Source organism: Saccostrea cucullata, unplaced genomic scaffold (assembly GCF_032062105.1).
Source record: "Saccostrea cucullata isolate Sc308-1 unplaced genomic scaffold, CSIRO_AGI_Scuc_v1 ctg437, whole genome shotgun sequence".
NCBI classification, from domain to species: Eukaryota; Metazoa; Mollusca; class Bivalvia; order Ostreida; family Ostreidae; genus Saccostrea; species Saccostrea cuccullata.
This window is the reverse complement of record NW_026922060.1, coordinates 24,749-43,318: the sequence shown is the minus strand read 5'-3', so window position 1 is coordinate 43,318 and position 18,570 is coordinate 24,749. Positions and strand designations below refer to the sequence as shown.

The 18,570-nt window shown below is 31.9% G+C and overlaps 2 long non-coding RNA genes across 2 annotated transcripts; one reads left to right on the top strand and one right to left on the bottom strand.

Moving 5' to 3' along the window:
• Positions 1 to 1,117: 1,117 nt before the first annotated feature.
• LOC134261130 (uncharacterized) lies at positions 1,118 to 18,075 on the top strand. The gene is made up of 5 exons (XR_009990749.1): positions 1,118 to 1,366; positions 2,358 to 2,506; positions 14,951 to 15,039; positions 15,459 to 15,499; positions 17,120 to 18,075. It is a non-coding gene; the product is annotated as an uncharacterized LOC134261130 (long non-coding RNA).
• LOC134261129 (uncharacterized) lies at positions 4,194 to 6,762 on the bottom strand. Its single transcript, XR_009990748.1, has 3 exons — positions 6,701 to 6,762; positions 4,743 to 4,814; positions 4,194 to 4,376 (listed from the first exon to the last, which is right to left on the bottom strand). It is a non-coding gene; the product is annotated as an uncharacterized LOC134261129 (long non-coding RNA).
• Positions 18,076 to 18,570: the final 495 nt, after the last annotated feature.

Genomic DNA, 18,570 nt, shown 5'->3' with positions numbered 1-18,570 from the left:
TATATTTAATTTCGATGTAGATATTGACAGATGTGCATTATACCACAGTTTAGTAAATTATGTTTCATGGCCGGATCATTGTTTAGAATTTCCAAACAACTTTCTCTTAGTAATATTCATAAATGATCACAACCAAATTCAAGCTGAAACAATTTCTTCATTTTAATGATTTATTTTTGTAAAATTATTGTACATTTGAGAGGAAACTAAAAGTTTCATTGAATCATATTTCAGTATTTTAAGTTAATTTCATTTCCTGCATATTTTGTATAAATGGTATTTGAAGCTCGTGAAATTCATGATTTTTAAGGACGGTAAATCAGTTTATCAAATTAATCATACTTACTACCACGTGTATACAAGGTAGTTTTATATGTTAACACCCTTCCCCGCAGTCACGCATTTTAACGCAATACCATTTCCTATTTCTAACGCAAAATCATGCATTTACCGTTTCCCCGCAATCACGCATTTTCACGCACTTTAAAAAGTTCATTTAATCTTTAATTTATTGCCAAATTTCAACTATTTTATACTTGCTTGAGACTCATAAAATAAGAAAAGTTATTTTCTAATTTAAATATTATTTCAGAATATTATTTACGATAAACTTTAGAGAAATTTGTACCCCGCTATAAAGTGCTTGCGGGGAAATGGTAAAGTAATATTTCTATGATGCGAGGATTGAATGTATGTTGCATACCAATTCTGTAAGTTGTAAAGAGTTAAGATACAAATTTGATTGTACATATAAAGGAATAGAAATTAATGTGCCCTCGACTTTTTATCTATTTATGTTCAATTTGTCGATTTTTAGCAATTTATATATATTGATAACTAAGGACATAATTACTGTATTTGCATATTTATATATAATTTTTATTTAATTTGTGTTTTCTAAGGACGTTAATGGTTACGCATCATTATCATGAACAAATCTGAAACAAAACAGTTCTGCTAAACAAGGGAATTCCAATATATATCATGCATCGGTAGTGTATAATGCGATCATGAATGAATATAAACAAAGCGATGCATGCCTTAGTTGCCCTAAACATAACTTTCCTGTCCTGTTGTAGGAAGCTAGATAAATTTTAGAAACCGGATGTTTTGTTAATGTATAAACAACTAAAAAACTCCTTATCGTGACGCTGTATTTTATTACATACCGAACTATCATCCCCCGCGCGATCAATCTGACCTTGTCTCAAGGTGACGCAGATCGATTATGTCGTCTGCATACGTGCGTCTTTCTATGTAGCTCGAAAAATTCCGGAAAAAATTGATTAATATTGTATTGAGCTGAGCGAAAGGCGAAGAGGAAAATCAGTGGTAATAAGGAATTGTTAGCGACTGACTTGGTGGGGTAAGTTTTTATTAGTTTCATATAATTAAAATTAAATTTCATTAATTTATGAAGCAAATAATAATTAAAAAGAAAAGAACAACAATCGTAACGTTTTCTTGTAAAAAAAAAAAAGTGGTTTTTTTTTGTGAATTTTAACAAAGCTGGTAGATTGGTTCTTAAATGATTCTTTTTTTTTAGATTGTAATTGGTTCATGAAATAAAGTACCTAAAAGATTTATCATTTCTATTTCTCTTGCTTATATAATTATCCATTTGATTTTCTTTTGTTCAAAAAAGATAATATATTTAAATAAATATATAAAAGTATTTTAACTGCTTATATTTTAAAAAATGTGCTTAGTTGCTATAAAATCACTAAACAGGAAGTAAAATCGTGTAGTAGGCAAACTTTGTTTCCTTAAACATAAAGAGTCATTTAAGGAGTATTTTTTTTACAATATACACTACAAAGTTTTTTTTCAAGATTTTACATTAGTTATCAATTATATTGATACGTATATTTCATAAAGAATCCTATATATAGATATTTTTTAAATTACATTTAAAAGGGCCATTTCTGTTTACTTCCTTTGGTGGATTTATGCTCAGTAATGAAATGAAATATGTTGAGATAACGTGCATTCAAGATCAAAGGTCTAGTAAGCAATGCAAAATAGAAGCGGAGCAAACACGGACCTCTTAAACATCAGGGGTGGGATCAGGTGCCATGGAGGAGTGAGCATTCCCTGCCGACCGGTCACATCCGCAGTGTTATCCTTGTCATGATCGGCAAATAACAGAGAAATCCGTCGACAGTCCAGTATGTACATGTATATAAGGAACTAACAATTAGTATGATAAACGTCAGTCAGCATTTGACTCAGTGACAAGTATATTTCCTGACAATGTTATTTTATCGACCATTGAACCTTCTAAATGATGACTTTAAACAAAACTGCTGATAATTTTGGTTCACCAACATGTTTGTTAATAACCTACCTCATTTCAGGTCAAACGTGCTTAAATACCCCATTTCGTCTCTCAAGGTAAATACCATTTGACAACCTAGAAGTGCAACGATTTTCAGGCCATATTTCGGAAGAAACCATGCTTCTACCTTGGGATGTTTTTAGGCATCATCTCAAAAATCACCATGGCGTAAGTATCACACAGAACACAGAATTTTAATTAAAGAATACCAAAAAGTGTATTTAGAGACAACAATGCTACTCAGAACAATAATACAACAGTCTCGTCTTCATAGAGCAATATTATGGAGAATGTAGCGTTGAAACAATGAATACAGTAATATACGTAGAATGCAACAATATTATTTGTAATACAAAAAACAATACAACAAATTAATGTAAGCTACCAATATTTTTAATTATAACAATGTCATTAAGAACTGTGGAGTTGCAGATTGTTAAAAGAGAATTTTGCCGTTAGGCAGCCTCCCTGAATAAAAGTTTCCTAACAACATGTTTTTTAGAGGATATGTTTAATGTTATCTAATCTTTCGGCGTCCCTTCCATTAATCATTATAATAGACTCCACAATTTACTTAGGGATAGTTTGAGTTTAATAGAAAAGAACGTGTTACCGGAAAGGGGATTTGGGGAGGGAAATTTATATGTATTTTATTACGTGCAAGGAATTAAATAGAGCATTATGGACACAATGTCGACTTAATGTTATCCAACATAGGGACGCTGAAATAGTAAATAGTGGTGGTTGTTAAAAACAATGTATACATATGTTTCATGAATAAAAAGATAGAATACACTTTAAAAGCATTGTATCAGAAAATATCGCGCACAGTATATACCCAAACGACATATTGGTATGTGGATTGTTTAGTTTATAGTAGATATAGTTACGTATGTCAATGATCAATAAATGACAAATACGTGTGAACTGTAGAAATACTTTACTTTCTTGTTGAATGCACAATTTAACCTTCTTAAAATATTCTCCATTTAAACTGTACTCATAGAGCGCTTATCATTGAAAAGAAAAATCACCGCTCTGTTATGCATTTGTGCTTGTTGCAGTAAATGCAACGAAAACGCCTAAACGAGGATACCAGAAATAATTGAATTAATACATGTTTATTTTTAAATTATGAAACAGAAGTCTGGAATGATTTAGTGCAATATGCGTTACGTAATGTATTTATGACACAAACACATGCTTGAAAGATAATTTATTCTCTTATTTAAAGGCATACTGTAGAAGAAAATCGATAATCAATATACTTGGAGATTATTTTTGCTGAAAAGTTATCTTATAGATGTTCCTTGAGAAAAACAACTTCACTTCCAATGTCAAATAACTGTATTTTCCCAGAATTATTAATTATTGCATCATACATTAAATTATACGTTTAGGGAAGTAAATAAAGAAATGTTTAGTTTTACCAAGTAAGAGTGACTCAGTGACACATAAATTACAAAGTCATTTGGCCTCAAAGTAGTCCTTTCCCATGAATCAAAAATGTTAAGTATTGAAAATCGGAAAAAAAAAGTTTTGTTTGCAACTACTGTTTACAGGGTGATGTTTACACAGGAAAAAGTGGCTCGAATGATTTTCATGCGATTTGCTTTTCGCATGAAATTCATGCGAAAATCATACAAAAATCGTGTGAAAAATCACACATGCGAATTTCATGCGAATGTCCTCATATAATATTTATGCGAAATTCATGCGATTTTCATGTGACCATATTTTCGCATGATATTTATGCGAATTTAAATTTATCAGTTTTTCATGTATAAATCGTGTGAAATTCGCATAAATATTTTGCAATATTCGTAGATCATTAGAAAAGCAATGAACAAAGAAATTTATCTTTTCAATGTTTATTTAGGTGTTTCTGCCACAGTGAGGGATAAAAATTGACAGTCTCTGATGATTCTAATGTAATATTGTTTGGATGTTTCTAGTTTGTCCATTGAAATGAATAATGTCTGTGTTTAAAGGCAGTTTTTCAGTCTTTTTTTCAGTCTTGGCTCCTGACAAGCATCTCCTATAAAGAAATTTTATTATAAAATTATATCTTCCCATACTAATATTCCAATTGTTTAGGTCAGTTGGAACCAATTCCTAAATTAGGATGACATGAAATAAAATAAATAATACAATGATATCACTTGACAGGTCCATGTTTTGTCAATTTGTATATCTTAAAGTCTCACACAAGAAGTTAATTTCACTAGTATGTGTTACTATATAGCTTTGATTAATCAATTAAATAGACTCTCAGCAGATAATTCATGAAATAAAAAATAATTCAAAAAATAAATGCTGAGACAAAACTTTAAAATCAGACAAAATATGCCTTATGCGCCTTTTAAGAAAGAAAATTAGGAGTAAACATACCTAGTTTACCTACCCTGAAATTCATGTGGGTTTCAGATGTTGACAAACAGCCTACACACCATCAAGGACTTTGCATCATGTGCACCTAAAAAAAGAGTTCCCTTTTAATTCATGGCACAATTCTGCTAAAGATATGATATTCCTAGTACAGGAGTCCCAATTAAAACTGTAGCCCTAAAAAAAAATTACCAATTTGAAAATTGAAAAAAGAAAGATTGTCTCTCTACATATATTGTTCGACATTTGATTAAGTTCATTTTGATGGTACTGCATGTATAATAAATTATGCTTTGAGCAAAACAAAAGACCCTGTGTTTAGTACTTTCCTTTACTCCATTATAGAGGCATGTGTCAGATATCATATGAAACAGTGTGTTTTAAACCTAGTACATAAATTTGGGTTGCTATAGTAACCAAATGAAATAAAATATTTAATTTTAATTGTGATGGCGAGCGAAGCAAGCATCGTGAAGCGACGCTCGTCACTGTGAGCTCTTACAGCAACTCCTGTGCAAAGAGAAAATTCGGACTACTGCACATTCATTCGATAGATTTTTTTGACGCAGTAATTTGGACCCACAATGAAACACTTGTTAAAGCTACAATCTAAAGTAAACATGCCATGATTTAATGTTATGTATAAGTATTGAAGATAAATAGTAAACGAAATGTTCTTGATTTACTTTCATCACTGTTCAGGCTGAAATCTTTTTGGAAATATGTAACTACATATGACGTCATGTGACGTCAGAGTCTAGACACACCAAATGTCTGATGTGCAGTTTTCCGAGCCCAGTCTCAAATGTATTACAAAATAAATAACCGTTCTCGCCATAACAGCCGTACCGTCAACATTTTATTCTTATTTGATGACAAAGAATTTAACAGACTTATAATACTGAAAAGGTGATTTTTAAAAAAATCTGCATAGAATGATCAGAATTCCTAAATAGTGAAAACCACAGGTACTTGTGGACAGGAACCCCCCCCCCCACCCCCGGGCTTATTTGACATATTTTTCACAATTTATATTTAGTATACTCATTCAACATGTTTGCAGTAGGAACAAATCGTCAAAACCCCAAAATAATTGCTTCACAAAAAAATACCCCACTATACATTATAAGAGAGAAGGTAAGCAACTTCGGTTTGTTTACGTTGTACCCTCACTGGTCTTTCTGGGTTTAAAAACGTATTTATTTCATTTTCACCTAAAATGTCGGTCCACCCTGTCTCTAGATATATTTCTGTCTCAGTCAATGCTATCGAATTGACTCTGCATCTCGTAAGAATCCACAAACAGCATTCCAGTTAGAATGTTGAAATTCCCTTAGGTAAACGCAACGGAAGTGCATAGAGAATGTTACACTTATTACGATAACGTCCGAGAGAGATTTTGCCTGACGTAATAATCACTCTCGGGTGTTATCATTGGTAATAGGCACTTCCGTAGCGTTTACCTAAATGTAAACAAACCGAAGTTGCTTACCTTCTCTCTTATAAGGTATTGTAGTGGGGTATTTTTTTTCAATTTTGTAGAGCGATTATTTTAGGGTTTTGACGATTTGTTCCTATCACAAACATGTTGAATAAGTGTACTAAATATAAATTGTGAAAAAAAAAATGTCAAATAAGTCCCGGGGTTGAATATCGGGGGGGGGGGGGGGGGGGTCCTGTCCACAAGTACCTGTGGTGAAAACATCAAATGAAACAGTTATCTATTTATTTATTTTTTGGCATAGCCCTCAAATCAATCCCCAAGAAGATGGATCTTTAGTAGGACCTCAAGTCCAAAATTATTTTGTGTTTACAAGTCTCCACTCATGTGTCAAAATTATGCACGCAGTATGAGTTAAAATAAAAATCGCTTTTTAAATAGTGTTTACATCTGATGAAAAAAAAATATTTTCAACAGAACAACAATCAGAGAGAGCTAGAAATGCTTACACAATCACTTTTTGAATTACTTACACAAGACTTTGTAAACCCTTCAAATAGGTGTCGCTCAACTGCTCAATTCACCTTGTTGTCATCTCCCTCGGGAGATGACACATTAAGATTGTATGCCGGAAGTGAAGTCCTAGTGTAAGCCTCCATTAATCTTTCGGGAGTCCTCGATGTTTTACAGAGTTCCAAGTAGCCTGTAAACTGGTTTTCTTTTAGAAGAACTAGCTTAGGAGTGTGTGATCTACTTTCGGTTTAGGCCTATTTGAAAGCCAAGGAAAATTTGGAAAAGAAGAACGATGCTTATAAATATCTTTAGTTTCGGTGTGTCGTATATATATTGATCCTCAATACTATGCCTTATTAAATTGGTAAGCCACACAAGGAGAATTGACAATGACGTGATTTCTATATATAGATTTGTTGACGCGAAGGGAAAACTGGTTCTCGCACAATAGAACAAGCTGCAAAAAATGAACGAAGAGTGGTCAACTCTAATTTTAATCTATGTTAATTTTTTAGTCTGTAATTGGATTTATTAAATTAATTCCTGTCAAACTTTAATGATTAGCGGCTTTTAAATGAATGATAAGTATTGTTGATAATTCCATATTGTGTTAAGAAAATATAGTTAAAGGAAAGTAAATTGTAAACACCCAGAAGCACAAATACCGCTAGAATGAAATTTCACCAAAAATCGCCTTGGGTGCTCTCGCAGACGTCCATGCTTTCCATATATATATACTGCGGCCAAATTAAACTGCGTACTTTACTGTGGAGTTTGCTGAATAAGTCATTTGGGAACTTCAGGTGTAATAATCCATATATTCATTGCATTAAAATATTTCCCTTTCTGTATTATTTCTTTGACATTATTGATACCAAAGAGATGACATTTCAGGCTTTCTGGAAAGCCAAACTTGTCGTGTTACGTACATGTAGAACCTGAATTAAAAACAAGATCCGAATTTACTCTGAAAATTTTCGTTGCAAATTGAATATCAATAAATAATTGCATTACAAACACAAAATATGGCAAACGATTTAAAAAGCATTCATTTTTACCTTTCTTTCAAGGATTAGAGCGCAATCAGCCAAAAGGAAAGTCTGGAACAAGCCACACGAGGTTCTTTCGCTGACTTGTTTTTTTTTCCTGTAACAGGAAGTGCAAGTAGAACCTGGCTTATTCGGCTTGTCGGTTTCGTATTCGTCACAGAATCAGAAAATACCTTATAAATTTAATTTTCATTCAATTTTGTTTTATCTTGAAAATCTGTTTCCGTGTTGAAGTCAAACGTTGATGACAACGGTTATAAAATTTACGTTACTGAACCAAAGGTAGTTTTACTATGGAATGCCGTACGTCACGTATTACGTCATCATGCGGCTGCGAAAGCAGACAAGAAAGAGCAGAACGACTGCATATTTTCTGTAAGTTTATATTTCATCTTGAATCTTCTACTTTTTATACCAGATAGATGTAATAACTTTCTTTGGAATATTTGTTGACAACTTAAATAATAGATCCAGGTAGATAACGTTATGCTGGTGTGTTGAAAGATGGACCTGGCAAAGGCTCTCTGCATTCTTTATATATCATCACGATACTATTGTAAAGGCTTAGCATAGGCTTAGTGAACTAGGATGGGTCTAATGTTTTTGTTTTTTTTAAATACTGTTGCACTTGAGTGTCTGAAACATGTGAAATGTAAAATGCAGCAAGCCATATTACACAACACTGCAAAGATTTTCAAGGTTTTCCATTGAGGTAATTTAAAAGCAAGAGTTCCCCCATGACCACCATGTTGTAGGGCAACATTCCCAGATCCCTTCATTATTCAACCAACTGTCCAAGTTCAATTTGTTATACTGGTTACTGAGGTAAAGTTAACACAATTTTTCTTTTGAAAATACGTTTGTTAAAGCCTCTGTTAATTCATAATCTTGAGAATGTAAATATTTTCCTCCATATAATATTTCTGGCATGTATGTTTAAAATTGGTTGCTTAAAGAGGAAAATTCACTGCTTTGCCCTACAAGTTGGCAGCTTAGTGGAATAACTCCTAGTCAAAATATGTCAAAGAAGTAGGTAAAGGATATGCCTGGTAAAGATCTCATGAAAAGAGCTGCTTTTTTTTTTAATAAATATCAGCTGTTAAAGCCATTAGGTATTTCACTTGTGTACATGTACATTCAAAAATATATGCTGATCGATACAAAGAATTAAGCTTAGTTATCATGGTAGTACGTACATTATATAATAGGCGTATCAAGAAGGCAAGACAGGAGTATCAGGGGCGGATCCAGGATTTGAAGTTGAGGGGGGGGGGGGTGGGGGCGCAAGAGTTTAGGCAGGGGGTCTGGTTGCCGCCTTGAGGCCCCCAGTGGGTCCAGACCAAAGCCCTGGTAGGGGTCCTGGGGGCAAAGCCCCGGAAGTTCATGGATTCTAGAGGTTTTGCAGGGAAAAATGAGGTCTTAACTGAGTAGACATTTTAAACATTTTCTCGACAAAACTATGTTTTATGCTAACTTTGACAATTTTAAGTTAAATTATAGTTAACTTTGTTAATTCATAGAATACTTGTGACTTGTGTAATAAAATGTTATAGAGATTATGAACAAATTGTTTTTGAACTGACATTTTTGAGTTTCTCTGTAGGCACAGTTAAAATGTCAATCATCACAAGATCAAACTTCAAGTACCAGAGTAACCCAGTATTTAATCATCCTGATTTGACAAAAGACTACATGTAAGTAATTTGGATGAATATTTTAATTAATTTGGACACTTTAATCTTAACAATTATGTCTAAGCTGCACATATTTAATTTTTCCCATCTAAACCAGAGTTCAATATTACAGAGAACAGTCTAGAGGTGGAAACTGATAGATCATTTGAAGAGGATCCTGTTAAAGCAGTCATAAATATATGTTTCACAAAACAATTAACACCTAATGTTACAGCATATCTTGAACAGCTTAGAACAGGTATTTGTTACTTTCACTCAGTCAGAATTGTTTGAAAACTCTAACAATACACAACTTGTAAGCTAAACTCCTAAGTTCAATATTACAGAAAACAGTCTGGAGGTGGAAACTGATGGATCACTTGAAGAGGAAACTGTTAAAGCACAGAGACATGTACCAAGGAACAACAAGACATGATTGTTGCAGCAATGTTGAACAGCCTGGTATAGGTATTTGTCACTATATTTAAGGTCTAAAGAGTACAAATGTATTCACATAGTTTTAGGTCATCTCAAGTAAACTCAAGTTCAGGGTTTTGGTGTTAGGGCGGGGCTCTAATGAATGATTAAAGTAAAAAATGCATGAATTCCTCGAAAACCTTTTCCTTTGCTCCTGATTATTATGTCAGTGTTCTAATTAAGTACATATTAATGTTGATGAAAGGTGCCTTTTCCAAAATGGTTAGTTTCAGATCCCCTAGGTCAGGGTACTTGGGATTGGGGTGGAATTACATAGTCTGAAAATAAATTAATGCTTTGAAATTTTCTTTTTGGTAATAATCAACCATTTATGTTGAAATAAATTTTATGATAAAATTTCCAGAATTTTGAAATATGTGCCCCCAGGGTCAGTGGTTCCTGTGGGGTAGAGTGCACAACTGGTTAAAAAGTGGAAATACATTTTTTCTTTGTTACCTGATCTAACTCTGGGTATTAAGTAACTAAAGTAAGCAAGCTAAGTATATAGTTATAACTTATAAGCAATAGTGCCTCTTTCAAAATTTTGAATTTAATGGCCTTTGATTTAAAACATGAACCAATTCAATTGTTGGACAGTTGTTACATGATACTCAGGTGACCCGTAAGACCCACGGGCCTCTTGTTTTAAATCACAATTCTATAATGGAAACATTTAGATAGACAAGAATTGTTTGTGACTAAAAGGTCTAGAGGACTATATCCCAACTCTAACATAGGGTAATTGACATATAGATATCATGATATGCTTTTAAAATATAAAATAATAACTTTCATGAAGATATATTCTAAATAAAAAGGCTGCTTTACTATCACCAGAGGCCGTGAAATAACTCTGCCTGCTGTTCATGTAAGCAGTGTCAAATCAGTCACATTTTGATTGAATTTTAAATTCTTGGCCATAACATAATAACTTATAATTGTAAAAGTAAGATCTAGATCTCAATATACTGTCCTAATGGTTGATTATAATTATTATTAGATACATTGTATTAAATTTCCAAAACAGAGGTCATAAGGCAAGGTCAAGTTTGCAGAATTTATAGAAATTTCACTAAAAAGTACAACTTTTTATATGATAGCATGAAGAGAACATTATCTTACTTGACATACAGCTGATCATGGCCAAGAAATATCAATCCTACTAAAGGGCATTTAGAGCATATATTTAAATCAGAAAATTTATTGTCCATTTTGCATTTTAATATAACCTTATAGAATGTTTACCATTTGTATTTTCAGTGTTTACTAACAACACCACCTCAACAGAACTTCAAGATAAAGAAATTTTATGTGATGAAAACCTCAATAAAGAAGATAGAAAAAGATCAATGGTTTTAGTTTTCAATGTAGAAGTTGATGTCACAAATGTCTTTACTTAGTCAAGGAATGCAGAAACAAGTTTTGATTCTTTAAAATTGAAAGTGATTTTTTGTATAATCATTCCTTTCTTGTACCTGGATTAATTGACTAAGTAAGAAAAAAGAGGAGATATTAAATTCATGGAATTATCCATGAAAAAAAATCATTAGCAGGAACTGCTAAGAAGCAAAAATTGTTTTTCAAAGAATTCGAAGGATAGAATTAAATGGATTGAGTTTTGGGGCACTCAAAAATATGTTTGATATCAATTTCTAGGGTCCAAAAAATATGCTTGTCGTCGCATGATATTCATATGAAACCTGGGTTCTTTTTTCGCACGAATATCATGCGATTTTCTTTTCGCATGATATTCGTGCGAATTTCATGTAAAAATCACATGATATTTTTATGCGAATATCATGCGAGTTGTTTTTCGTCTCCTTTTCGTGCGAAGAATTCGCATGATATTCGTGCGAATTTCATATGAAAATCATGCGAGCCACTTTTCCCTGTGTACCCCCCGTTATATTTTCGCCCCTTTCACCCTACTCTTATATGGGCGAATTGCAAACGCCGTAAATTTAAATAATATATCATAATGTCTTAAACAAAACGATAAATTGACGAATTTGAAATGGGTAAAATTATTTGCAAGTATGTTCGAGCGAAAATATCATGGGGCAAAAAATAAATCTGTGTATAACAATTCTTTGTATGTTTTTTCCCCGTCACATTCTATCACTGAGGCAAAGTTATATCAAAATACAATTGAAAGACGTCAAATTTTGGACTTAAGCTCGGTTCTAACAATTAATGATCAATGCTTAATTATAAAACACCTACTCTGACACGGTAACTTGTTATTAAGCTGAACACGACTCGTAAATATGCATGCGCCATTTTCGATGTTAATATTTCCGATATCACGGGGATATAAAGGTCCCCTTGTATTCTTAAACCTGGCTGCTTTGCTGTCACGGGTATCGACATTGAATGCTGACCTGTGTTCCTGCTGGTTATCTTGCATTACTTTAATTACTTTAAACTGTTTTATTGCAGTTGCATGCATTTTTGTTTGAATACTGCACTGACCTTTGAAACTGTTGAAAGTCTACTTGTTAATTTGCTTTACTAATGACTGTTAATTTACTTTCCTGTATTAGAAGTAAAGCTATTTTAGTCGATACGTTCGTCTACACCAGTGAGATTAATTACACTGAACAGTGACTAAGTGAGAAGCTCTATATATTGGGTCATGTTGATATGGAGAGAGACCAATCGAATATGACTGACTCTTCAATTTACTAATCGTGTTCAGCTCCAAGGCTCATGTGAAAAGCCTGTTATTTTAAATTTAGTGCCTGTGCTTGGCAAAGAGCACTCAATACCCATGTTTAAGTTTTTCATATTGACTTGCCGGTTCCAAGCGAAAATCAGGTACAGTTTTAAACTAATCAAACGCCCTACCTCGAGGCTGCATTTATCTGGGCATAATGGCACTGAAGCCAGCATGATTTAGCAGTGTATCCTTGACTTGTCCTTGTCCTTTCATCTTTTCTGGAACCACTTCCGTTCCCATGTGGCTACAAATTGTACTCACACGATGAAGTTTACTGTTTATTGGCAGGCCATACTGGAATCAATGTTCATTTAGGGTAATGAATTGTAACATAACTGTCGTCTGCTTAATGCTAAAATATGCTCGGGTGCAAAAACATTTTTTCTCTGTGGTTTTGAAGTACCTATTAGTATTTTTTCTCGGGTTCAAAACCAATTTTTCAACTTCGTTTTGATATTTCTTAAAAATGAATACGAGGATTCAAAATTAAGGTCTTTAGAATTAGTTTAACAAAAGAGAAGGAATTATATTTTTTTCAGTATTTTATGCAAACTTGACTGATCATTTTTCCATCAGCGAATTTAAATGGCTGTTGACATTTTTTTATTCATTCTTATCATCTGCTGACTAAAATGTAGATACCTGCCTTACATAAATAGTGGAAAGGATATGTGCATTTATGTTGCCGGACAATAAAAACCTGTTTTTAATACAATTAAAAATATATTTCAATTGCCTTTAGCAAGTTATTATTTTTTTTTATTTCCCAGGTTTCCATTTCATGCTTTTTTTTTTGTTCCCTGCTGTAGGCTCTGTCGTATTCATTCAAATATCAGTGCAAAGATGTATAAACACCGTTATCAGTAAGAAATAAAACAGATATTCAATTAAAGTATTGCATTTATTTTTCATAATATCTATAAATTAAAAGAAAAATAAAAACATTGAGTTTCCCTCAAATGTATAAAATGAAAAAAATACATGTTAGTTGTTATCGTGAATTCAGATCGTTAGCAATTTAAATTTTATATCCTGGTTTCACATTCCTCTATCTCTTCCCTGTATTTCATATGATATTTGCCCAAAGTCAAGTTCCCAGAAGAGCAAAAAACGCACGACATTGCACGTACACACATTGATTTATAGAAAACCATTGGCAAAAGGATTTCATCATTTGTATTTGTTAAGAGCTAATCCTCTGTTATTTTTAGAAGAAATGTTTGCACTCTTGCACTTTGAGCGTAATGTGTATAATTGGTATCTGCGAGTCTGTGTAAACCACCTAAAGATGCATTGGGGATAGATAAAAAGTATTTTTTCTTTCAGTTATAAGTTAAACATTGATTAAATTACACGCAATAGTTTGATGATGGTTTTATTGAGGATATCATGATTTACCTATGAAAAGGGTTTGGGTCGAGTTCCTTTGCATCCAAATTCCAGGCATTTCTTTTTCAATCTTTATCAAATGTTTATGCCCCCCCCCCCAAAAAAAAAAGATGTCATCGTTATAACTTTGTATTTAAAGCTCTTGTTATGATTTGTGTATACATTTACGCATTGAAATGACAATGAGCATTATCTTAAAAAAAGATAATGCATACTCCTTTGCAACTTTGAGAAGAAATTAAAGTTTAATGCACATGTTGAATTGTTTATATCCACGAAAGACTTGCACAGGTGTTCAGTACTATTTACTACATAAACGGGGCATGATAGGTATTTGAAGCAGTATGTTTTTCATGCAGGTACACATTTTCACACTACAATTTATACGTGAGATATACGTCACTTTTAGTGTGTATTTATAGCCAGATTATTGAATTATAATGCCCAATAAATTACCATATGTATGTATAAGCAAAAGAAATTTAAATATTCAACTATATTTTTAATTATATGAAAAGTATACTAGAATATAAATATTTTCTGTGAATATATTTGCATACATTAAGCATTATATACATGTATAATATAAATCGTAGTATGTGTCATAAAAACACACACAAAAAAAAACAAATAGTTTTTTCCCAATGTTTGATTGTATAAAAGATATGCTTCTTTATGTTTATATATGCATGTGTTGTACTTTTATATCTTGTGTTAATATTACATGTAAGATGTTAATTTTGTATATCCTTATGTGGTTGTAAATATGTTTTAATGCAGGACCACAATGAAAACTAGCTTTATGCTAATTGTGTTATCCTGGATAAATAAAGGCTATTATTACTATTATTATCATTAAAAAGTTTTAAACATGAAACATATTTAATATATACATTTATGAAGTGCGGATTGTTCCTTTTAACACGTTAAAATGTCTGCTATATTTTCCTGACTTTTTTCCAGACCCTCCCTCTTGTTGTAGTCGTTGGATTAGGCACCGCCCTTTCTGCTACTTACACAGCATACTGTCTTTATACAAGTCCAGATATCAGGTGAATGTTCTCTACTTTTATGTCAGAATTAATAGTTTGAATAAATCCGTACCTTCGTTTTAAAAGACCCCCCCCCAAAAAAAAAATAAAGTTGTTTTGGTCGGATGTCGACTTGTAAGTTATTTATTTCGACTTGCCAGATGTTTATTTTGACTTTTATGTCGATGTTTATGTAGAATTGTTAATTTTTCAATGTTAATATAATGCAAGAAAGGTTTGTTAAAATTGATCAAAACTAAATAAAGAAAATACGTATTTAGATTTTAATTGTAAAAAAAAAGTGTAAATGTTACCTCAACATACTGGTTAAGATTCCCTAACATCTATTTTGTGTAAATCTTTTGGGAATATGCAACCCATGATATCATTATATTTCTCTTGATTAAAAGCTATATTACAGAGACTTTCTTTTATTTCAGACTGTGGAGACGACAGCGTTTACCCCGCTAAAAGTAAAACTGTAAGTAAAGGTTAAGATATAGCGTTATGCTTATATTAATATCGCAACTGTAAGTTAGCGTTTGCTTAAGATTAATAGAGAAAGGGGTTGATTCTTATACATCGCTTGTTTGAATGAACTGTAAAACGTTGGGTCCCGGTATAGGGTTATATTTTCAGTTAGATCTTGGAGTTATATCCAAGACACGATGTAGTTACGATATCGACACATTACGTTTTTATAGTTTACTAAAATATTTCTCAATCCTTGTGTGTGTGTTTATTACAATACTTTCTGTTTTACGAAGTCTTCCTTGCTGTCAATATCAACGATATAGTGTCGATATCGAATCATGATTGTTTAAAGAATTATGGTTCCCATCTATAATACTAGCATTGTGTTTTTAACACGTGTTACTTGAAAGCTATCTTTTATAAAACTTTCCCTGTGGTGTCGATATCGTCGATATCGACGATATCGCTTCGATATCGAATCATGTTTGCTTAGCCCTTTGTAAATACCGTCCCTGTTACTTTGTATGTGGATTTATGTTTTATTACTTTACATTTACGAAGATTGTACCTGTTAACGATATCGTCGATATCGATGATATCGTATTGATATCTAATCATAATTGTTAAAACATATTACTTTTCCAACCTTTACTCTAATACAAAAACTTTATTTTTAAAATATCCCATGACACTAAGTTCTGTGTTTCTTCATGCAACTCTTGTGCATATTTACTATTTACTATATTTAATAAGTTTACCCTACTGTCGATATCGTCGATATCGAAGATATCGTATCGATATTGAATCATGATTTAAACAAACATATTTTAACAAATTTCACCCTCACCCAACACTTGAACCTAATCCACAACAATAACAACCACTAACCCTTTCCTTATCATAATTTAATTTCATATTCATGCTAATAATGAATGAATATGACATCACTAGTAACCTTGTAAAATTATTTTGTACCCTACTGTGAAAATAAAATCTAAAAATAGGATCTATATATATACGATATCTTCATGATATTGTCGATATCGACGACATCGACAAAGCACAAAGTCTCATATATAGTACCAAGTATTTCAAATTAATAGTGCTAATCACGATCGATATCAATACAATATCGACATCAAATTCGTTCTTGGATATGTATGGAGATATGGGATCTTGCATTATTTTCAATCCTAAAATAGTATAAAAGAAATACATTTTTACTAAAATAGGATGATTAGTTGGATGTTATCATCCATATAAAGGAGACAGATATGAAATAATAAAATGCATGTACTTGTATGTTATCAATATTTGCACACTGACTTTATTTGGTTTTCTGATTCCCCAATTAAAACAAACAGAGCATGGCAAACATGATCAATCAACGGGGAAGCTTACTTCTCAATGACACTTCATTCAATCTCATTACAGTCGTTGTCTTTAGCTCTCTTTATTGTTTGAGTTTTTAAATGTGCTTTTTGAATTAATTACTACTTTTTACTTCCTTTCGTTATTTTTCCTTTTAAGTGTTATGCGGAAGAAATTTAATTTATATAACATGTATATATCTTATTTTGTATGACATTTTATGTACAGTTTATTATATTACTATTTGGACTTACAGGTTTGGACAGTAAAGCCTTTGACACAAAGAACTGGACCGGCCAAGGACATGGAAGTTCTAGCTCACAAAGCCATAGGACCACACCAATATTTATATGGCACCGAACGTCAGAACTAGACAACACACTATATAAGGGCTACTTAGTGATTATATTGTAGTGATATTGGTCTTTCGTTTCATAACGTTATAGTTGGCTTGTAAAGCAACAGTTCTTTTTTGAAATGAAATCAGCAGACATATCTTCTGTAGTCATATTTTTCGCATGTACTTATATAGGTGCTGAAATGTTTTGTGGAATTCTACAAAATTGAACGTTCATATTTGCTTCATTTGAAATCAAAATTGTCTTTTTTAATTTATCAAAATATATATTTCAATTCATTCATATGTAGATTTCTTTCAAAATTGTTATGAAGAACATTCTTCTTTAAAGTTGAAGGTTTATTTTTTTCATTGGAAGTTGTATGTCATATTAACTTTGACTCTTCGTCTTGCAAAACAAGGGTTAAAAAATCACCCTTTCAATTAGAAAAAGGGAAATAAATCAGATTAAATACCACTAAAGTATGTTCTTTCTTATCTGCACCTGTGTGACTTAACAATTGTAGCCCTTCGATTATTTTAAATTTATTTTCCTGTTTCATAAATTTAATGGTAAGTTAAAGAGGGTATCCGGTAATAATCAATTATCCAATAAATGAAATCATTTTTTTCCTTCCTTAACGTCATATTGAAAATAGTACAAATTCTATGCATGTTTATTATTATGATCAAATCAATTGTTTCTTTTTTTTATTTCAGAAGCATAGCCTTTGAATTTAACGGGCCTTGAAATAATACTTTATATTACAAATACAACAGATTATATATGTATGAAATGTTTTATGGAAATATATATATTATAATGTTTCTTGGTGTTGAGTATGTTCGTGGAGCTTTTATTTATCTAAATAAATTTTAAAAAAAATATCTTGATTTGTATCTATATCTTTTCAACATATAGTTTCTTTCTTAAAAGAAATGAAGATAGCACAAATATGTTGATTGTTTATGTGTTATAGAAATCTAAAATTCTCATCTAACCAGATTAAATTTCATTCTGACATTTTACTGTTCCCATATGCAAAAGATTTTTCTATTGATTTTGTCAATAAGCAATGTAGTTACACAGAATTGATATGCAGACATATAAAAAAAATAACAGGTTTTTTGACATTCAAATATGGTAAATTTCGAAAAAAATGTTTTTAAAAAATACACATCAATTATATCCAACATGTGGTGCACGCTATTTTTCTTTCTTTGTATGAAGAAAAAAAATGTTTTTAAAATCTCTCATAAGGTTCTTTGATTTTATGTTCATCACTTTTTTTTAAACCTGTTTAAAGTCGGAGATACCCAAGTGATATTACACAAATTTGCACGTATAAAAGTAATTTAATTTCAAATTT